The 22,552-nt window shown below is 45.5% G+C and overlaps 1 protein-coding gene across 1 annotated transcript in view; it reads right to left on the reverse strand.

The window, feature by feature from the left end:
* The window catches only part of ROR1 (receptor tyrosine kinase like orphan receptor 1), a gene marked incomplete at its 5' end in the record, with an annotated part of 407,774 nt that overhangs the window by 384,671 nt on the left and 551 nt on the right, over positions 1-22,552 (reverse strand). The gene's annotated exons all lie outside the window — the stretch shown is intronic.

The following is a 22,552-nucleotide window of genomic DNA, read 5'->3' on the forward strand; positions in this document are numbered from 1 at the left end:
AGACCTCCTCCCCTCCCCCCTCCTCTTCCCCCTCTTACTCCTCCTCCACCTCCCCTTCCCCCTCAACTTCCCCCAAAAGGCTGCAGTCCCCACTTGACTTGTTCCTCAGGGGCTCTTGGTCCCGATTCTGGATTATTTTAACCAAGACCAGATACATAATTTGCAAGGCCTAGTGCAAAATAAAACAGCATGTCCCTTGTTCAAAATAATATTAAGAATTTCGGGACTACAACAGCAGAGCATTAAACCCACCGTGGAGGCAGGGGGCAGGGGCCCTATTCAGTTGCACAGGTTGCATACCCACAAAGCCGATCCTGATTCTAACCTAGCTTCTACTTCCCTAGATCAGTAACAATTGTACAAGACACAGAAAGGTGCTTGACAGCTCCCTGGACAATGATTCTTCTGTTCTTATTTTCTAAGGATCAGGAGACCTACTGCTTAGGAGACAGCTTCTCTGTTTAATGAGAGTCAGTAAGTTGTGGGCTCGTAAGATGGATGAAGCTGCCCCAATAGCCAATGCTGACTTTCTCCCTTTCTGTTAAATGATTTCCGATGATTACGTGGTACTGTTTTCAGCGGAAAAGATTTGGGTAGTCTGCCCTCCGAAAGGTCATTGTTAAGACAGAGAACATGGTGAGAAAAAGTCAAGGCTCTAATCAGCCCAACTTTACAAAAAAAAAAAAAAACTGCTATTAAATTTAACATACAAAGCTTGTTCAAAAAACAATAAGAACAATAACAAACTAAAATTATTATTATGTAAGTACTATAACTAACTACCAGTGACTACTCTAAAACCTTTACAAAGATTTATAAATCTTCACAAAAACCTTAGGTGCAATATTAGAAACCACGCTCACTTGCTTTCACAGAAGGGCTTGTTTCACTCACCCATCTCTTTTGTGAAAAAGTTTATCTATAAAGAGCTGAGTTTCAGGTGGAGGGAAAGCCATACAAGCAAACAAACCCAACTACTTGTTTGACCTTCAATAAGTCCCTTTCCCTTGCTGGGCCAGGTGTGCTCACCTGTAAATAAGGTGAGTGGCCCAGATGCCCAGAGGTCCTCCTGACTCTGCAAGTCTGTGACTCCTTCTGCAGGAATGCAGGAGAGTGTCCTCCTCTCCACTCAACATTCCTGCATGTGCTACCCCAGAGCATTAGATGGACAAGCCACGAAGTCTAGCACAGCAGATATAAACCTGGCCGGCAGCCCAGACACCTGAGGTCTAGTCCTAGGTCTACTCATCACTCCCTCAAGGTATGACTTGAAACAAATCATCACACCACTCTGAGCTGCAGTTTCCTTATCCATAAATTTATCAGCAGATACCTAAGGTCCTTCTTTGTAAGGCACAATGCCTGGTATCTAGAAAGTTCTCAATGTTTGTTAGTTGTTTTCATCATATTGTTATCAATTATTATTCCCTATTCCAGTAGTTCCCAACAGTTTCAAGTAAGAAGACTCCTTTTAATGCAAAAAATCATGGAGACTCCCCCTCCCATCTAATAGGTTTAACATTTAGTATCAATTAATTAGGAAAATATGGAATATCAAAAAGTCACTATGAATTTTTATTCAGTTCATCAGAGCACCATTCATATGTGGTGCTTGAAAAATATGAAATATTATTTGGCAATCATTGATGATTCCTGATTCTCAGAACCCTTAGGATGATTCTGAGGACCTGAGCTGAGTGCCCTGTGCCACCTGCCAGCTCAGAAGGTCCAGTCCATTGCCAACCCAAACCCCACCTTCAATCACCTTGACTTCCCAGCTCCTCTTCCCCTCTCTCACTGCTCTTACCATACTACCAAGATATAAAATACAAGGCAAAAAGAGAAATATGTGTATACAGCTTTTGGAGCTGAATAGATAACTATTTGACCATGTTTCTGCCTTTAAATCTTTTTTTCTCACAAAGTACACTTTTCCAGGGTAAAAATTTTTGGCCCAGTCCTGAGTAAACTCTTCATAATTGGATTTTACTATATATTAGGAAAAAATACAAAATACTAGAATATTAGAACAGGAATCGTTCTTTAAAGCAATGCTTATTCAATTTTAATTTGCATACAAATCACCTGGGGATCTTGTTAAAATGCAGATTCTGATCCAATAGTTCTGGAGAAGAGCCTTAGACTCTCCATTCCTACCTAACAAGCTCCCAGGTGACACAGATGCTGCTGGTCCACAGAGCAGGGTCCAGTCCCACTACTTTGAAGAAGAGAACTTGAGGATCAGAGAAGGCAAATGTCTTGTCTGCAGTCACACAGCTAGTTAAAGGCAGGGCTAGGAGATGAATTCAAGTTTGTTGACTTTTAGGCCAGAGCTCTTTCTGCTATGCCCTAATGTCATCTTTCTCCCTCCCCAAAAAACAAGTTACTAAAAAAATCTCATTTTCTTACACCACACACACACATATAAATAGACACACACGCGCGTGCGCACGCGCGCGCGCGCACACACACACACACACACACACACACACACATTCCCTAGAGGACAGAGGCTAGATCATAGTCTCTCCCTCAGTTTCCAGCTCAGAGTCTTACAAACGAAAGATACTCAAAATAATCTGTGTCAGTGGGTTAATCTGATGGGGTGGAGAGCCATATTCTAATTAATGTCTTTACCTTTTTTCCCCTTTTTGATTTCTTTAAAGACACGCTTCTGATCAGCTAACCCATGTCTCTAAAATTGTCTGTACCTATATACTCTCTAAGTTTTCCCTAGAGGTACTTTTCTAAATTAAAAATTAATTTACTGGGAGAAAGTTCAAAACAAGCTATTATTCTAAATCAACATTTAGGGAGGAGCTAAGGGGTTTTTATCCCAATACCAGCAGGGATTTTATGTCCCTTGAATATCCTTTGCACTGGACCATTTAAGGCACATGAAGTGTTTGAAGAGTTGCACTTAGCAGCCTAAGTGTTCAAACAGGATGGCTTTAAAGCCTCCCCAGCCCTCCCACCATTCAGAAATCACTCACAAGCCTCCTGGGGCTTTCAACTGTATTTTAACAATCTGAAGAGTTCGAGAAATCTTGCTCCATGAAATTACTTAGCACAGGCCCAAGTACATAGTATGTCCATGAAAGTGTCGCATCCACCACCTAGAGTCACACGTTCTCCAGGTTTTCAACAGAACTTTGTTTAAAAGGACAGAAAACATAACCTCAAAGGGAAGAAAAACTGGCAGCATTTCGGCTGTCTCACATTCTGATTATATTCTACCACTTGGTTAAAATTAACAAGTTTAGTGCAAATACTTTGGGTTTGGGTCTTGCCACACTTAGGAAACCAAGAGGACAGAAAGGTAACACTTAAAGGTAAAACTAATTTTCCCCCTTGCAAGAAGAAACAGCAGCAAAGCTCCCAAGCCTCAAGAGCTCCTCTCAGTGGGGCTTCTGATGGTTTCTCACTGGAGGAATGTAATCCATCAGCCCCCTGGAGCTCTGGCCTGGCTGCCAACCCACCCACTCAACCTTCCTGAACCTGCCCTTTCAACCACAAACTCCCCTTCCTGGCACGCAGGGCTCTGGCTCCCCTTCACTGTACACCATCGGGGCCAGTGTTCTGACGGTTCTGCACATGTCCAGGCGGCCTCATGACAGCAAATGACAGCCTCGTCTAGGGGCCACCACTCACCGTTCATATTTCTGTTAAGGCATAAACCAAGACGGATTCTACTTCCTCTGGTTAGTTGTCTCTCCGCATCCCCTCTGCCCACCGCCATGGGTTCCACGTCCAGGAGCCCCTAGAAAATGGATCATGTTTTGCTCCTGATGTATCCCCGGAGCCCAGCACAATCCCTGGCGAGTAGTCAGGATTTAGAAAATGCTAACTCTTTTATCAGATAACATTGGTATGTTTCCTCCACTTCTCCCTTCTGGCTCTCTGCTTCTTCCAGTAGGCATCTTAAAAAGGTTTTAGAGCTGGAAGGGGCAGTCAGGCCATCTTATTTTACAGATGAGGAAATTCAGCTCAACCTTCAAGGGATGCGGTGTCCCAGTTAGCGGTCCAGCTGGACAGAGCCTCTCCAGCCTCTGCCGTCCGTGGCAGACTTACCCCAGTCCCTCCTTATTCCCTGCCTCCAGGCCAGGGAGCAGGGCTGGTGGGCCACCACCCCACCCGGCAGAGAAGGAGATTTGTTCGTTCGTGGCCCAGTGCTGGAGGGCAGGAAAGCCGAGTTCCACTCCAGACTCCAGCACTGAGGAATTTTAAAGGGTTAATTCTGACCAACGTCAGCGTGGGCCTCAGGCTTCTCACCTATAACATGGCAATCTGACCTCAGAGTTATTGATGTTTACTGTGTGGGCTCAGTACTTGGCCAGGCGTCCGGGAGCAGTGTGTTAGTTCATCTTCACCAAAGGCCATGAGGTAGATATGATTAGCACCTAAGTTTTATAGAAGGGGAAACTGGGGCTTTGAGGTTTGCCCAAGGTCACGGTGAGCTGAATGTGTTTACCTGACTCCCCGGCCAGTATTTTGACTTCTGTCTCATTTGACTTTCTCAGGGGCCCCTTTAACTATAAGAAGCTATGACAGTGAGGAAGGCCTTCATGGGGCAAACAGGAGGCTCACCCCCATGCTTCCTGTCCCAGCAATCAGTCCTCGCCCTTACCTAATTGCATTAGCGGCAGTTCTGCCTAATCCTAGGTGCACACAGTGAGAGACAGCATTCTTTCCCTGGGGCTCCGCTTCTCCTGAGATTAGCCACCATCCCCAGGAGGCTGTTATCCCAACCCCAGGGAAGGACGGAGCTTATCACAGGAAGCCACTGTCACGCTGGGGGAAATAAAACGCAGACTGCACAACTCGGGTGTGATCACAGGCACTGGATGTGATGCCAACCGGATGGGTGCACACCTGCCAGTCGTCAGCAGGTGACAATGAAGCAACTACCACCTCTGCATTGTCTGGAGGTGCCAAGTAGGACAGCAGCAAGCACTCAAATTAGAGATCGTATCCTGAGCATGTCCTAAGAGCATTCCTGAGAGCAAATTCCCAACATCTGGCGCTGTGCCTGGACCAGAGCAGGCGTTCCATCAGTTGACAAACAGATGAACTTACTGACCCACCGCCATAGTTGTGGAAGCAAAGCATTCCTCACCAGAAATAAAAGTGAGTACCCAGGCTCACCAGCAATTATTCGATGAGATAAGTTCCTTCTCCTCAGTTTTCCCATTCTACAGCCCCAAATAATAACAGGCATCTCTCCAAATCCCCCGGGATTTACCCATTCATCCCACAGGACTCTCTAACAAAGGCACAGAATAATTTTTAAAGGTACAGTTATTTAGGGTCACTTACTTAAAAGTTACTGAGCACCTACTATCGACACGATGCAAAATTAGAGAAAACTGCCATAAAAGTCTAGGTTTGGGGATGACAAGAAGCCTGGGATTATGGAAGACAGTGGACTGGAAGTTCTAGGACCTCAACTGATTTCTTTAGCAATGTGAGAAGCCTCGCCACCAGCTTCACCTCAGAGTTCCTTAATCTTTCAGAAAAATGCTTGCCAGTTCTATTGGATACTGAAATTGATTCACCATCGAAGACATCAGCAGAAAATGAAATTTCAGAGAGGGAACAGAGGAAATTATATAAGTTGCAAGCTTCTATTTCTCTCTCATTCACTCTCTTTTCAAGAGGTTAGGAAGGAGAATTGGTATACTAGTGTAGTAGTGGTAGTAGTAGTAATAATAATAATGGAACATTTTCATGGTGCTATGCCTGGTGATATGCAGTTCGCAACATCATTTCACCATATACAATATATGTAACAATATACATATTTCTCAATATACACAGCAATCATCTGAGATTTTATCAGCCCATTTTACAAATCAGGAAACTGAGGCCCAGAGAGGTTAAGCACCTTGCCCAAAATTGCACAGCAGATGAGTGGCAGGCCAGGCCCAAATCCAGACTTTTTTTCTCTCCAAACCATGCAGTCTTTCCTCTGTGCAGGGCTGCCTCATACACCCTCATATAAATGAGAGCTACTTCTTCTTCCCCAGTTATCTGAACGCTTGACTTGTTGCTGAGGACGCCTTAGTTTCCTCATCTAAGAAATGGGTATAATAATAGGGCGTACCTAATGGGGTCATTGTTAAGTGATGCTTAAATATTGCCTGGCACACAAATGTTACTAGTGGTAACAGAAGCAATTGCTGTTGGATTGTTCATTGAGAACACACTCCCACTCCAAAGCTTTTGTACACACTAGTCCCCTCCTGGATGTCATCCCTCCCCCGCCAAACACACACACGGCCACAGTGCTCATTCCTTCACCTCCTGCAGGTCTCTGCTCAAGAGACACTTTATTATAGAGCCTTCCCTACCACCCTATACAACAGGGCCCACCCCACCCCATCACTCACCCCATCACTCACCCTATCACAAGTTCTTTTACTGTTTCATTTTTCTTAGCACTTTCTCTCACCTGATAAAGCATTTATTTCTTTATTTTCAGACTCCCTCCTGAATAGGGTCTTTGTTTTACTCACTGCTTCACCCCTGGCATCTAAAACAACGTCAGTCACATAAATATTTGTTGAGTGAATAAAGGAAGGCTCCTGGATCCATTCACCAAGGAATGGAAACAAATTCTTGCTTGTTATCTGACCCTTCAATCTCAGATAAGACTTTAAAGTTTACAATATATTTTTACTTTCTTCATCTCCTTTAGTCTTCCATAATCTTCAGGGATGGAGTTATAATCCCCACTACAGAGATGAAGAAACTGAGACCCCAGACCTCAGAGCAGAGCAACTTTCCGGAGAGGCAGAGGCCTGGGCTGGCTCCTGAGCCCTATCTCCATCCAGCACTTAAATGTGGTGGGTCTCAGCCTCCCTCTGAGTTGTTCTGGCCATGATGGAGCAACTGAGGTTCCCAGGAAGGGCTGGCTTACAGAGACGGGCCCGGGAAATGGCTTTTATCACCTAGTCGAGCACCAGATATCACAGAAGGTAGACTTTTGTAAACACATTTGTCAAAATAAACCCATCTATTATTATCAATAATATAAAAAATGCACTATGGGTTATTGTTTTAGGGCCTCCCAGACACATGTTTTCCAGGGGAGCATCACCCCCCCGAGACACCTTTCCTGACTCCCCCCTCTGCCAATCCAACCCAGCGCCTTGCTTAGCGGCTCCGTCCTCCACACTTCCAGGACCTGTGCCCCTGCCTTACTTCACAGCCAGCAGCTTTCAAGGCCAGCCACAAGACAAGCTCCCAGGAGAAACGCCTGGAGCCCCAGGCCCCGACCCAGTTCCTGACTCCCAGCAGACCTCCGTGTGCATGCGGACCAACTACCCCCATGAAAGCCACCCAGCAGGGCAAGAAATAAAACAGCCCAGGCCTTTCTCCTCCTTCACTACTGCCTCCCGCCCCAAGAAACCCAGCTGAAGTTTTTTGTTCAGCTCTCTTTTCTCTCTCCTGCTTGAAGGAAAGGAGACCTGGCCTGAAGCAGATGGTTCTAGGGATTTAAGAAGAGGTGCTGTGGGAAATGCAAAGACAGGCAGCCCTTTCTGGTCATATTTTCATCCAAATTGCTTGCGAGTTCAAAATTTAGAGAATTTTTTCCCCTCTGCTTAGGAAGAGAAAGAAGAGAAAGTAAGAGCTCCCCAGGGGATATTTCCCTAGGAATGAGAACTTTCAAATTTCCTGGAGAAAGAAAGGGGAGGGGAGAGCAGAAGGTCAAGAAAGGGGACCAGGGGAGGGAGAAGAAGGATGCTCAGTCAGGGAAGAATCACTGGCCGCCCCCATCCTCAGGCGGCCCTCATAGCCCTGACCTGCCTGTGGCCTCAGGCACTGTGCCCTCTCCCCTGTGGCAGGATGCCAGTATTTCCCACATCTTCTCTCAGAGTATACATGAAAGAAGAGAAAGAGGAGGACCTTAAGGGAGAATTTTAATTTGTTGCCAATTAAGGACAGAGTGACCCTAATTTATGGCAGCGGAAGCCAGAGTTATCACAGATCTTCCATCTTGGGAAAACAGCTCAGCTCTCGGCTGCCCACTTCTCTCCTGCAAAATAGAGCCCACAGCAGGTTTGATTGAGTCCAGATTGGCTTTTTATGGGGTTAGATTCCTCGTCTTTTGGAAGAGATCGCCTTGAGATTTTCAGCTGTTCAAAGATGCCTTTTCAAATTGCTAGACAGTAATAGCAAAACCAATTGGAATGTTCCCAGTCTCTAGGAAGTAAGGACAAAGCTTAGTAAAAGTAAGTAGAGTTGATTCAGTTGGCCCCTAGGCACTGTGCTGGCTGTGATGCAGACTCAAACCCTACCCTATGGAGTGTCTGATCCGGTGACAGAGGAGATATCACAAAAATAATAACTGCACAAATAAATACCTAATTAAAACTCGTAATGATGAATTTTTTTTTTTTTTTTTTTTTTTGCGGTACGCGGGCCTCTCACTGCCGTGGCCTCTCCCGTTGCGGAGCACAGGCTCCGGATGCGCAGGCTCAGCGGCCATGGCTCACGGGCCCAGCCACTCCGTGGCATGTGGGATCTTCCCAGACTGGGGCACGAACCCGCGTCCCCCGCATCGGCAGGCAGACTCTCAACAGTGCGCCACCAGGGAAGCCCATGATGAATATTTTTAAATACAGGGTGCTATGAAAGCAAGTAGGGTGGGAGCCCAATCTAGTCTGGTCAGTCAGGGAAGTGACGTTTAAGCCAGGGCCGAAGGACTGATGGGCTGGGGAAGGATGTTTCTGTGGGAGGGGACAGCCCATAGAGAAGCCACTGTGTTGCAAAGGGGTCCCATGACACCCGAGAGGGGGCGGCAGACAGACTGGGAAGGCCCGCCTGAAAGCCCTGTCAGAGGCTCCTTGATAATATGTTTGGGGATACCCTCACCCTTTCCCTCCCCCCACTTAATTTCTTGAAGACAAAGTCTTTAGGTCTTCATTTCCTATTGCACCAACCGCTGTGAACTTCCTTCTGGATACTATACCTCTCTTCCTCTTTGCCATGGACACATTTTCATTTTGACCTTTTGCATTTTCAGAACAGCTCAAATGTAATCAGTATGTCTTGGGCAGTGCCCAACCCTAGCAGTGGGAAGCGCTCTGGTGTCCCCGCTTGCTGACTTGGACCACTGAGGACACTGCATATTGGAGAAAAGCAAATTAATATCGGCTCTCCGTGTCAAGCTCCACCTCCTTCAGAAACCCTCCCAGTAATTCCAAACAATGCACTCCTCTCTCCTCCTTGATCTACAAAACTTACCGCGTGCACCTTCCTCGTGGCACTTAATTACATTGATTTTAGCCTTCCCTCAACCCATATTTGGTGATTTCCTATCAAGTAAAACATGCTCAACTAGACAGTTGTTAACTAACAAAGATCTGGTCCCTGCTCGTGAAGAAGTGGGTAGAATGGAAAGTGGCTGGTTCTATGACACTGGGGAAGTTGCGTAATATCTCTGAGCCTCAGTTTCTCTTGGGAATAAAAGTGTGACCTGGGCTTCCCTGGTGGCGCAGTGGTTGAGAGTCCGCCTGCCGATGCAGGCGACACGGGTTCGTGCCCCGGTCCGGGAGGATCCCACATGCCGCAGAGCGGCTGGGCCCGTGAGCCATGGCCGCTGAGCCTGCGCGTCCGGAGCCTGTGCTCCACAACGGGAGAGGCCACAGCAGTGAGAGGCCCGCGTACCGCAAAAAAAAAAAAGTGTGACCTCCTCTTATAAATACACGTGTATTCAAAACACTATCAGAGGTTATCTCTGAGGGACAGGATTGTGGCAAATTTTGTTTTTGCATTACATTTCTGATTTTGTTTTTAGTGAACACACATTTTCTCAGGAGAAAAAAAGCATTCAAACTGTTTTCTTTTAGGTTAACAAAGACAATACCACTTCATTTTCTTGTGAGGATTAACAAGGTATGATGTGTGCACGGTCAGGACACAATAACCTCACCCATAGCAGAGTCTATGGGCTCTGAGCAGAAGTTCTGGGAGAGACGGAGGAGAGATTGGACCCCTGCCACACCTCTCAGTAGCGCCTGCTCTGAATATCAAAGTCATTCTCTCCTACACGCCAGCTTCGTTCTGGGGTAGAGACATGACTGAGGGCATCTCTCAGCTTCCCCACCCTAAAGGGGCTACCCCTAAAACCCAGGGTTGGACTATGATTATTAGCCCATCATAGTGAGGCTGGTGGGCAGGGGTTATGATTGGCATTCTCCCCATAACAAGGCTGGAGTGTGGACAAAAACAGCTTCTTTTCCCAGTTGACAAAGGGGCAGAAAAGGAGGAAGTAAGGGGAGAGAAGTTTAATTCAGGGCAATAATTTTGGAAAGACAAAATAATAGGATTCCACCGCAAAATACAGAATGCCTTGCTTGATTTGTTGCCTGTAGTAGATGCTCAATAAATGATGGTGATTATTATTATACCACTAACATTGAGGTTTGGGCTAAATCAGCATAAATGAGTGTGACTTAGGAGGCTTGTGTGGGAATGCTGGCTGAATGTGAGGGCACCGGGGAAAGAAGAGCAGAAGGGTGGACTCCTGAATGTGGGAGCACTGGGGGTTGAAGAGCAAGATTTCAGGGAGGGGCTTCCCTGAAGGCGCAGTGGTTGAGAGTCCTCCTGCAGATCCAGGGGACACGAGTTCGTGTCCCGGTCCGGGAAGATCCCACATGCCGCAGAGCGGCTAGGCCCGTGAGCCATGGCTGCTGAGCCTGCGCATCCGGAGCCTGTGCTCCGCAACAGGAGAGGCCACAACAGTGAGAGGCCCGCGTACGCCAAAAAAAAAAAAAAAGATTTCAGGGAGGAGAGATGGACAGGAAAGAGCTTGAGCCAGATGTGTTGAGGGGGGGAGGGAGGGTGCTAAGTACACAGATTCTAGAGGCTGCATGATAGAGAAAGGGGCCTAAACAAAGGCCAGAACAGTGAGTTTGATTCAATGAGTTATTCTCATGCCATATGGGGATATCAATCTTGTCTCCCTGACAAAAACAGTAAACTTCCTACAGAAGAGAATCTAGCCATGTATTTCTCCTGCATCCACTTTAGCTGCTAAACAAATATTTAACCAAGTGGAATCGCCAGTGACTTCCTGGGAGTTTACACAGGACATGTCACTCGGCGGGTAAGGAGCTGTGCCTCCTGGGTCCCTTCTTTCCTTCTCTCCTCTACACCAACACTCAGCAGACAGAGCCACTGGCCTGTTGATTTGATTCCGTGAGTCTGAGGGAAGCCACCTTCACCAGCATCCTGGACTGGTCAAGAAACTTTCTAAACCTGAGCCCTGAGGCTGAGAGGTAGGAGGGTTATTTATAAAACGTTTTGACTAACGTATATATAGTTTTAATCCCAACACATCCATAAAATCTGACAATTACTCCTTTAAGAAAAAAATCAAGTTGCAGCCAGTGTAAGGGAGCAATGCATTACTTTCATCTTGGGGAGGGAAACCAATCAGTGCTGGAAGTGCTGGACTCTCTCTACCCCTTGACTTAACTACTCCTTGCAAGGCACAGTCGGATACGGTGACTTGCTGACAGCTGGTAGAACAAACTGGGCATGCTCAGCTCAGATCCTCCCTTGCTCACTGGGTAGGAGAGATGCCCTTTACCAGGTGGCCCCTGGGAGGCCCCCATTGCAGGTTCTGACCATCTGAAGACTACCTGGCCACAAGCAAAGCACCTGACTCCTTGGCTTAGGGACACCAGATGTGAGTGGGCAGAGCGTGCTATGAGCAGCATAGAGCAAGAGAAGGTAACTCACCAGTATATTAAGAACATCGTCAAAAATTGTTACTGCTTGTTGTCAGCAGTCTACACAGCTAATCTCAAATAGGCAATATTTTGCGACTGAAAGTTCCTAGATGACACACGGCAATTCTCTGATGGAAGGAGGTAAATAGCCACCATGGAACTAAGCATTACTTTCTTCAACACTATTTTTTCTTTTTTTTTTTTTTTTTTTTTTTTGCGGTACGCGGGCCTCTCACTGCTGTGGCCTCTCCCGTTGCGGAGCCCAGGCTCCGGACGCGCAGGCTCAGCGGCCATGGCTCACGGGCCCAGCCGCTCCGCGGCACGTGGGATCCTCCCGAACCGGGGCACGAACCCGTGTCCCCTGCATCGGCAGGCGGACTCTCAACCACTGCGCCACCAGGGAAGCCCTAAGCACTACTTTCTTAAGGCACGCCTTTCAGGGGAGCCCATATGGAGAAGCACCACACTGAACATTCAGGTAGGGAAAAGAAAAACAACAAATCCTGTGCAGGAAACATGAAAATTATGTAAAAACTATGACGTACCAGATCAGAGTGAAATCCAAGAGGTGAGGATATAATCTCTCTCGTGGAGAAAAAGTGAAATGAGTTGCTGTGATGGATGCCTAACGCCATCAGGAAATGGTGTCAATTTTCCTGGAAGAACAGATAGGAGCCTTCCAGGAAATCTAGGATTTCAGGCAGCAGGATCTGTTCTTACCTCAGGATGTTCAATCTTCACGAAGCTTAAGAAAGGTCCCCATCCTGAAGAAATATTAATATAATTATAACCTAAAAGTTCTAGGTGCTAGGAAGGTCTGCCCCAGGGATGGTTATATTATAAAAGAAAGGTTCTGAGGTTTAGAAATTTTGCTCCGTCATGTCCTGGGAAAATCTCAAAGGAGGCAGTGCACTCTTGCTGCTCTCCATTTAATTCACAGGAGTAGCTGCAAGCACGTACTGAACACCACCCAGGCACTGTACATGCACTTCCCATGGTCCTCCCCACCCCATGCAGGTGGGCACCGTTATGCTTCCTGTTTTACAGGTGAGGAAGGCGAGTCTCAGGGAGGTCAAGTCATTTGCTGACCTGGCCAGAAATGGTGAGCCCAGTTTCACAGCAAGACCTTCTGATGCCAAAGCCCTTCAATTACTGGCTCCACTGCATGCTGCAATCACCAACCACTTAGGAAACTCCTTGTTTTTAAGTAACTTCTCTCAGTCTGTTTGCAAGTGAACTTTCTTAGATTACAGGAACCCTAGCTCCAGGTTCCACCCACAAATGCCTCACAACTATTTCCAAAAACCATAGCTGATTTGAGGAGAATCAGGCAAATCCATTTACTGGTAAAACTGCAGTGACAAGACGTAGAGTCACGAATTCCAGTTTCTTAATTTTTTTTTGGCCATGCAGCTTGCAGGTTCCCTGCCCAGGGATCGAACTCGCACTCTTGGTAGTGAAAGCGCAGAGTCCTAACCACTGGACCATCAGGAAATTCCCCCAGTTATTTAGAGCAGAAAGCACTAAAAGCCTGAAGTCAAAGAGGCTGGGGGCTTCCCTGGTGGCGCAGTGGTTGAGAGTCCGCCTACCGATGCAGGGGACACGGGTTCGTGCCCCGGTCTGTGAAGATCCCACATGCCCCGAAGCGGCTGGGCCCGTGAGCCATGGCCGCTGGGCCTGCGTGCCAGGAGCCTGTGCTCCGCAAACGGGAGAGGCCACAACAGTGAGAGGCCCGCGTACCGCAAGAGAGAAAAAAAAAAAAAGAGGCTGGGTTTCAGGCAGGCTCCACCAGCTGTAGTGACTTTAGGTGAACTGCAAACCTCACAGGCCTAATTTTAAAAGGGAGAGAGAAAGAAAGAAATGCTATTTCATTGGAATATTTGAAAAATTAATGGTAATATACATGAAATAATTTTGTAAGCTGCAAAGCCCTGTGCAAATGGAGGCTTCAATTATAATTATTTTGACTCAGCTATTTGACTGGGATCTTACAGAGAATCTGAATCATCAGGTAGCTTTTTTTTTTTTTTTTTTTTGTGGTACGTGGGCCTCTCACTGTTGTGACCTCTCCCGCTGCAGAGCACAGGCTCCCAACATGCAGGCCCAGCAGCCATGGCTCACGGGCCTAACTGCTCCGCGGCATGTGGGATTTTCCCGGACCAGGGCACGAACCCATGTCCCCTACATCAGCAGGCGGACTGTCAACCACTGGGCCACCAGGGAAGCCTGCATTTTTTTTTTTTTTAAATGAGATGTAAAATAGCCTAATGATCAAGGACAAAGCCCCGGACTCGGGACAACTAGGTTCAAATCCTGGCTCTCCCACTTAACTTGCTGTTTGATACTGATCAAGTTACCTACCTTTTCTATACCTCAATTTTCTTATCTGGAAAATGGAGCTAATAATTAGTGCCTACCTCATAGGGTTTCCCCGAAGACAATTCAAGTTAAAATAGTTAAAGAACTTAAAATATTTCTTGGCACACAGGATTCTTGACGTGTATTACTCAACTATTATGATGTTCATCACGCAGGCAAAAGGTGGACTGCGATTTAGTAACCTTCACTACAAAACAAAACTGCTGCAGCAGAGGGAATAAGATACATGATACCTTTGACAAGCAGCCCTGAAATGTACTGGATTTTTAATTCTCTGGGACGCTCTTTTGGAGAGAAAAGTAAGTTATCAGGCTTCCAGTAAAGCCCTGCTTCTTCCTCCCTTCCCCTGCTCCTTTCATACGCAAAGAAACCACGAAGGCACCACTCAAAGCCCTCTTTCCTAGGCATTCTGCATCTGTAATTGCCAACTCTGCGCTCTCTGGCTGCAAAGTTATTTCACAAATGTCTATTTTATTGCCCCTAAAAGGTAAACTCTACAAGGGCTAGTTATAGTTCTTCTAAAATCCCCACAGTGCTGCGCACAGCGCTACAGACACCGTTTGTGTGCCATAAATAATTGGGGAAGGGGTTGAATTCACAAGAAGGAGCTCAGACTCCCTGCAAAGTGGTCAGATGCAAGCTAGGTCTGAGCCTCTACTCCTCCTCCCAAGCCCAGGGCAGATGCTGCTATCAGATCACAGCCTTCCCTCCCAGAGACCCTGGAAGAAACCTCAGAATCCTTTTCAACACTGCACCACAGGCAGCCGATACAAACTGACTGGAAAGATGAACCCCTTTTGCCATTTCTGCTTCCTAGGCACTCGTTAACTGAGTCTCTATAGCACTGGGACTTTACCACTATTATCATAACTACCACGCTCTGCTGTACAGAGCTGTTGACTTGTATGCCTTCAGTAAAACAGTGACTTTCAAAATTTTGATCATGAGACCTCAATAATAACCCAAATCAGCACTTACCAAACTGAAGCTAAAGTTTCCCAAAATACTCACCAGATTAATGTAATGCACTCTGATATTTCCTATTATATTCTATCTAAAAATAGTGATTCAGACCCACAAAATTCATCTCATGGTGCACTATGGTTTACAACTATATGATAGATAGATAGATATAAAATGTTAGTTATAGAAATAATGTTAAGATACCATTAGCAGCTGTAACTGATAAGCCCTGAAATAACCTTCACTTCAATAGAAGTTCATTTCTTACTCACATAAAAGCTAAACAAGTGTGGACTGGCAGGTGGCTTCCACCGGGCAGTCATTAGGGTGGGTTCCAAGCTGTTTCCATTTTGTGGTGTCTTCAACACATGACTTCTAGAGTTCCCACATACAGGATCATAGCAATCCTGCCTGGGAAGTTTTTTTATGGATCAGGTGTACAGGTGACACTCATTGATTTCAACCTCATTCCACTGGCTAATATTTAGTCACATGGCCTCCGTTTAACTGCAAGGGACCTGGGAAATGTAGTCTAGCCATGTGCCCAGGAAGAGATGAAACAGATCTGATGATCAGCTAGCAATCTCTGCCACAGACTTGCCACTTGAAAAACCCTCCAAGGGAAGGACCTAGACTTATTCACCTTTATGTCTCTAGTGACTAGGAAAATATTTGGCTCAAGGTAAGTGCATAGAAAAATGTATGATCAGAGAATGAATGGGGAACAGGGCAGGTCCTGGCTAGAGTTCCAGAAGTGTTATGGTTTATGATTAGGCTCCGTGATTTTCTCCAAACTCACGCCTGTGCAAATCCACCCCCACACACACCCTGCCCAAAGCAGAGCTGAATCCAAAAATCTGGATTAGGGCAGGTAGAGAAGAGACCAGAGAAACTGTGTTCCCTTCTGTTTGGGGGCTGCACAGCCACTTACTCTTCCTACAAACCACACGCCTGTTGAAAAGGTGCACATCAGAACAATTAAGAGCACACAGGCTTTCGAGGCAGAATAATCCTGACCAGGCCTCTCTCTGGCTACAGAACTACAGCTGAACACTCAGCACGCTGAGCATCTTCCATACATTATCTCATTGCATCCTCACAATAAGCCACTGAAGGGCACAGATTTCTCTCTCTGACCCTCCAATTCCGTGAGTGAGAATTAATGTCTTCTACCCCTGTGTTTCCAAAGTCCTTTTTTCACGACCCTTTCCTATAATTCACTTATGGGAGAGCCAGTTGGCATGTGGAGGTACATATCTGTTCATCTTGCCTCTCCAATTACACTTCAAGGACAGGGGAAATAGCATACACTTGAGAGTCCAAATACCTAGGTTCAAATGCCAAACCCAACTTAATAGTTTTGTGAGGTTAGCTAAGATGCTTACCTCAATACTTGAGCCTCGATTTCCTTATCTGACAAATGGGGTCAGAAGTCCAACCTCAAGGGGATGTTGGGATATATAAACCTAATACCTATAAAGAACTATGCCTGGCACATAGTAGGTTCTTTAAAAAGTAAGAATGTCCCTCCTCTATCTCTCCTTGAGGGCAGTGATAATGTTTTACTCCTGGGCACAAATACCATATCTTGCATGTAATAAATATAAAACAAATGTAAGTTGAAATGCATTAAATGACAAGCTTTACTGTTGAAAAATAAAAATAAAACCACAAGCCCGGTCTTGGTCTTTAGACCGGGTTCGTTTTTATCTCCCCTCCCCCTTCCCACACACTTCTTTACTCTTCTCTCTTTGGATAACGTGAACTTTTTTTTTTTGTACTCAGAAATTTTAAATGGCTAACAGAGCACCTCAGGATTCTTTCCTCCGGCCATTATCCTTCTCTTTCAAGTTGTGCTCAGCAAGATTATTTGGATATTGGAGCTAAAAACGGTCAGATTACAAGTGGAGGTCCCTGAAATGTAACATTCCCCATTGCAGGATTCTGGAATTACACCAAGCACCAGGGAGGGGTTGCTCTTCCCCAAAGAGCTCACTGTTCTGAAAAAAGCCTTTGTTTTAAGGCTTTGCCCTGTGGAATCTTCTCCAGTGCAGGTCCCCAGCACTAGCCTGGGACTGCTCACATCTAGAGTATCTATATGCTCCCTGTAAAAAAGAACACTCAAGAGTCCTACCATCTTGAAAAAATTGCTGCTCTCTGAGTCTTGGTTTGTATCTCACAGCACAATGCTCATTGTTTTGGAACCACTTGTTCTGCTTTCTCCAGCAAACCCTGCTGATGATAGCAGCTACTAGGTCTGTGGTGCTGTGTAAGGTGCTTTATGTCAATTATCTCCTCTAATTCTTACAAAAACCCTGTGAGTCAGATATTGCTGTTATCCCCATTTTGCAGAGAAGGAAACTGAGGCTCTGAAGGTCAAAGAACTTTGCCTAAGGTCACGCAGCCAGCAAGCAGCAAAGCCCCATTTCAAACTCTAGTCTATCAGGTTCAAATCCCATTCCATTTCTGTTACTCCATACTGCCTCTTTAAAAGGCTATAAAAGAAGGTTCTTTCTGTACAGAAATACTTCAGAAAATAAACAGTTTGGACTGGTTGATCTTTAGGTCCCTTCCTCCTCTTAAAAAAAAAAAAATCTATGGTTCTATGAGAGAAGGAAAAAAAAAGGAAATGTAAGCAGGCCAAACATTATGAGGGTTGGCTTATCAGTATTTCATAACAGCTTTTGGATCAAAACTCTACAGAACCTTATTTATGGACAGACAGTGACTGTTACGCAGAACCTTTTTATACAACCTTTTCATCTGAGGATATTGTAGCCTTCTACTGCCTTTCTATTAGTGAGAGATGGGGTGTGAAATTTGCTGGCCCTGCCAACATTATCCCATTAAATTATCTGCCCTCTTTCAATGTAATTCACTCAGGGGCAACAGTTTGAGACTCAGGCCCTGTGGCTGTTCATGCCTGGGCGTTCTGAGGGGGGAGGTGTGAAGGAAAAAGTTCAGGTGGTGGTAGCATCCCAATGACATAACATCAATCCACGTTTCACTGCCTTACCAAAATAAAGTGGATGCCACAATTATCCCATTCCTAAACAAACTGAAAACCCCAACCGAGCTTACTGCAACAAAGAGAGAGCCTTTTTACGGCTGTTTATTTTTATTTTGTATTCGTTAGCTTTTTAGATATTCCTGGCATGCAAGTCAGGCTCCGTGTAACAAGCAGCTGCATTTAGTTAAGGATCTCGAAGAGTTCCCCCAACCCAAAGCCCCCACCCCATCATCCCCCCCTTCAACTCCAGAGAACTTTCTCAGAATCACAGAAGACTATTCCTTTCTGTCTGTCTACAGAACAGACTCTCCTGACACACCTTGGGGACTAGGTAAGGCCAAGCTGAGGCTCTTCTGTTTGAGAAAGAGTCCTCGGAGACTTGAGTGTTTCCCAGATGGGGCTGGATTTGCGAGGGTCTGATCCACATCAGGAACTTGGAGTTGGCAAGCCAGCTCTCCCACTAGAGAACACTCTAATAAATCACCCCTTTTCAGCCTACACCCCAAGTTGTACACCAAGATGCAAATACAGAGGCACTTCATCAAAATACATCTCATCGCTGGTTGGAAGGAATTGCCAGACACACTCCTCAAACCGCATCCAAGGTGCAGTTCATTACAACAATATAATTCCTCCTGATCAGAAGTGCAGACGATAGAGGCCATTCCGGTCTATCTCTGAGTTACAGCAGGTCTTGCTCAGGCAACTCCAGCACAGGAAGGAAAACTGAAATTGGCTGTCTCCAGTCATTTATTATAACCCCTAGATATGGCTAAGAGAACATCCCTTTGCTGCTCTTAGAAAACCTGGGGAAAAGGCACCTTTGGCTCCTACATAACATAAAAATAGTGTAAATTTTAAGACTTAAACCAGGAGAGACTGTCTAGGGCAGCAGTTAGATAAGAGCATGAACTCTTAGCCTCTGTAAGGCCAGCAACGCCACTTCCTAGCCATGTGACCTTGAGAAAGTAATTTAACCTCTCTGTGCCTAAATCAAAATGAGCTAATTATGCCACCTCCCTCATAGGGTTGTTGTGAGGATTCAGTGAGTTAACACTTGAAAAATGCTTAGAACGGTGACTGGCCTATTGTAAGGATTATGCAAGTGTCTGTTAAATAAATTGTGCAAACACCAGCATCTCAGAATGCTTGGGTTCAGGGAAATACATTCCTGGTAGAGGTCAAAGGATTTGACACCATTCTTCAGCTTCTCTCAGGCCCAATAACAGCCGGCCTGGTGGGAGAGAAAGCAGAAAGTGAGGAGAGATAGAGGCCCCATGGCTTGTGCAGATCTGGGCTAAGGCCCAGGACCCCCCCACACCAACCGTCAACCTTTTGCAACCTACCCAGGAAGGCAACTCATTGCCCCAAGCACCAAACACTCCAAATCAATGGTTCCTATTTTGGGGGGATTGCAGTTTCCTTAAAAAATCAGATTATAGCTAGAAACATACAACCACAACAATGCATATTAAATTTTGTGTATTATTTCTGGGGGGTTTCCTAGCCTTAATTTCAGGTACCCCAAGTTAAGACCCTCTAGGCTGGGTGCTCTTCTCCAGTACTTGCCATACATGGTTTCATTGAGATCTCATAACACTCAGGTAAGGCTGAGAAAAACTAATCACCATACCCAGTATGTGGCAGAGAAAAGATTCAAACCCATGTCTGTTAACTCCAACACCTGTGCTCATAACCATGAAGCTCTACTGTTCAGTTCTACTATACTCCCTTCATACTAGAAGATGAGACAAGAAAAGGAAAAATCCTTGAAAATACGCCATGTTGAGTTTTTAACTAGGAAAAGCAAATAACACAACAATTTTACATACAACCAAAAAAGTTATTCTCCATTCATTCAACAAAAATCTATGGCCCACTTACTATATACGTGTATAAACATATGCCATTTATATAGATATATATGTACATAATATATAGTCTACAGAGCATTCCTTTCTCCATAGGATGCTGGGTACAATTTTCAAAAATACTTGAAATGGGGTATGTGGTACCGCCAAACCACAGCCAAGTTGAACACTAATGAATGCAAGTAACACACCATTTAGAAACTTTCAAGTCTCATTTGAGGCCTATGCTCACCATGCCGGAGATGGAGAGAGGAAAATACAGACCAAAGTTAAGTTTGTAAAAGGACTCCTAACTAAATACCAGAAAGATAATCCCAGGTATCAGAATAGCAATACAGCCATCAGGTATACTGAATCAATATTAAAAATTAAATATTCCCAACACACTGCCAGAGGCAGTTGGACCACACCCCTTGTTAATTAGGCCTCTGTGTGGCTCCCCCAGGTAGGATTTTCAGGTGTCTCTAATAAAGATGCAGCTGGATGACTTGGTCTCCAGTGTTTTCACCAGGAAAGCTAACAGTCCTGTTGCCCTCAAGAGATTCTGATTCTAGAAGCCGACAGGACAGGCACCTATTAAAACATCATTGGAAAGTTTACAAAATGACAGCAAACAGTAGCAGGCCACCCCTCTCTGACTCCAAGCAGCCAAACCACAGAATCTACAGGATTCTGAGAGGCCTAGGTGGGTTCTAAAGGCCCTGAGCTCTGGGTACAGTTATCACGGCTTCAGCTTCTTAGAGAGGTTTAGCTCCGGTTGGTAAGAGGAAGATGGGGAGAAAACAATGAACAGACCAGAAAAAGCAAATGTAAAGGTTTGCTCCTCCTGGCTAACAAAATAGAGAAATGATGGGAGAAATGCTGAGCACTTTTAAAATAAATAAATATATGAAACATATCTCCCCTTAGGCTGATTTCCTGAGCCTCTGGCTGAGTTACCTTAAGAATCTTGGATCAGACAAGGTAAATCTGAGTTCCACTAGAAGGCTTCTCCCCAGAGAAAATATCAAGCATTCACAGAAATAGAAAGGGATTTATTAGACAATAAATAAGACAGTAATAACTGATTTTAGCTCAATATTGAAGAGCTCAGAATAGGCAATACTCTTTAAAAAAAAATTTCATGGGAGAAAAAGAAACAATTTTAATTCATACGCATGGAGGTCCCACAGAAATGGGACCTAAGAAGTGGTCAAAGCTGGCAGCTTTTATACTTTTTAGACAAAGAAACAATAAATTTGTGAGGAATTTTTTTAAGTTTTTTTAAGCCTGTAGACAATTAAACAAGACAGAATTTGGGTGACTGCCGATAACAAAATTGTCTTACACTCAGCAAAATCATTGCCTGTACATTTATTTAAAGGCAGATAACCAAGGAAAGGTGGACTGTACCTCCCTCCCCCCTTCCCCCGCTTCCCCATGATCTAAAAGCAACCACCTTTGAAAGCTTATGTAGAAGTAGAGTGAACAGAGGATATAACCGAAGTAATCAAGGCCCCACGCTAGGAGCCTTCCTTGCCTTAGCTAGAATCACCCTGGTTATCTCCACCTCAATTCACCCGGCAACCTGACATCAGAAGGATGTTTACAATGTTTTAGGCAGCATGGCCCCTTCTTTACTTTTCACCCAGGTGTGTGGCATGGAACCAGATGTTTGGCATCAACGAAGCAAACATCCATGTGACCAAGCTGTTTACATTTCATTAGGATTTTTCATCAGGAAGGTGCACTCCCTGCTGATGTACATCTTAATTACAATTAGGAGCTGTATTTACCCCGAGGAGCCTCCAGATTAGCCCAACCACACTATAGGATCAATTTCAGAATCATCCTCGGAAAATGTGGTTCCCACTTCCCCAAAGTCATCTCTAAGAAATCAAAATTCACCCACAACTTCCTTCCAGAGTGTGTTTTCTACTACGAAAAATATTAGCTAGATTTTAGTCTAAACTAATTCTGCATAGTCCATGTAGCGAATAGATCTTTTCCCCTCAACTGCTAAATAGCCCAGAGCCTTTTTTTCCTAAAGCCAGCGTTAACTTAAAAATGAAAGATGCATGATAAAAGAGCATGGGTTGGGGCTGCGAGTGGGGGAGGGAAGAATCCAGGGGCTCCAGCACCCCCTCAAGGGATGCATGTTAAAAGTGAGGCCCAAGACCCTGGAGACTTTAATCAACTTTCCCCCTCCAACCTCCAAAGAATGAATCGGCTGTCTCCACAGGCGCAGCCGGGCTCTTCCCTCTCATTGTGTACCGGCTTAGACGCAGCAAGGATCCCAGCTTCCCGCAGCGAGCTAAGACGCTCTGGCTTTCGTTGAAGTCTTTCTCTAACTGTTGCGATTGTCTTTGGAGATTACCAAAATCAAGTATGCATTAGCTGTCTTTTCCCCCCTTGTTTGTAACACACACACACGCACACACACATGCACTCTGGAGCAGCAGGCCTCCTCTGACAGCACATTTTGCACAAAGTGGCGGCGGCGGCAGCGCACACGTTGTGGCCTCCATCGTGACCCTCCAGAAGGCCGGCGAGCCGGGGACGGTGGAGATGCGAGGCCGCCCGAGCCCCAGGAGGACAGGGCTTTTGTT

Source organism: Grampus griseus (assembly GCF_964374135.1).
Source record: "Grampus griseus genome assembly, chromosome: 1".
NCBI lineage: Eukaryota > Metazoa > Chordata > Mammalia > Artiodactyla > Delphinidae > Grampus > Grampus griseus.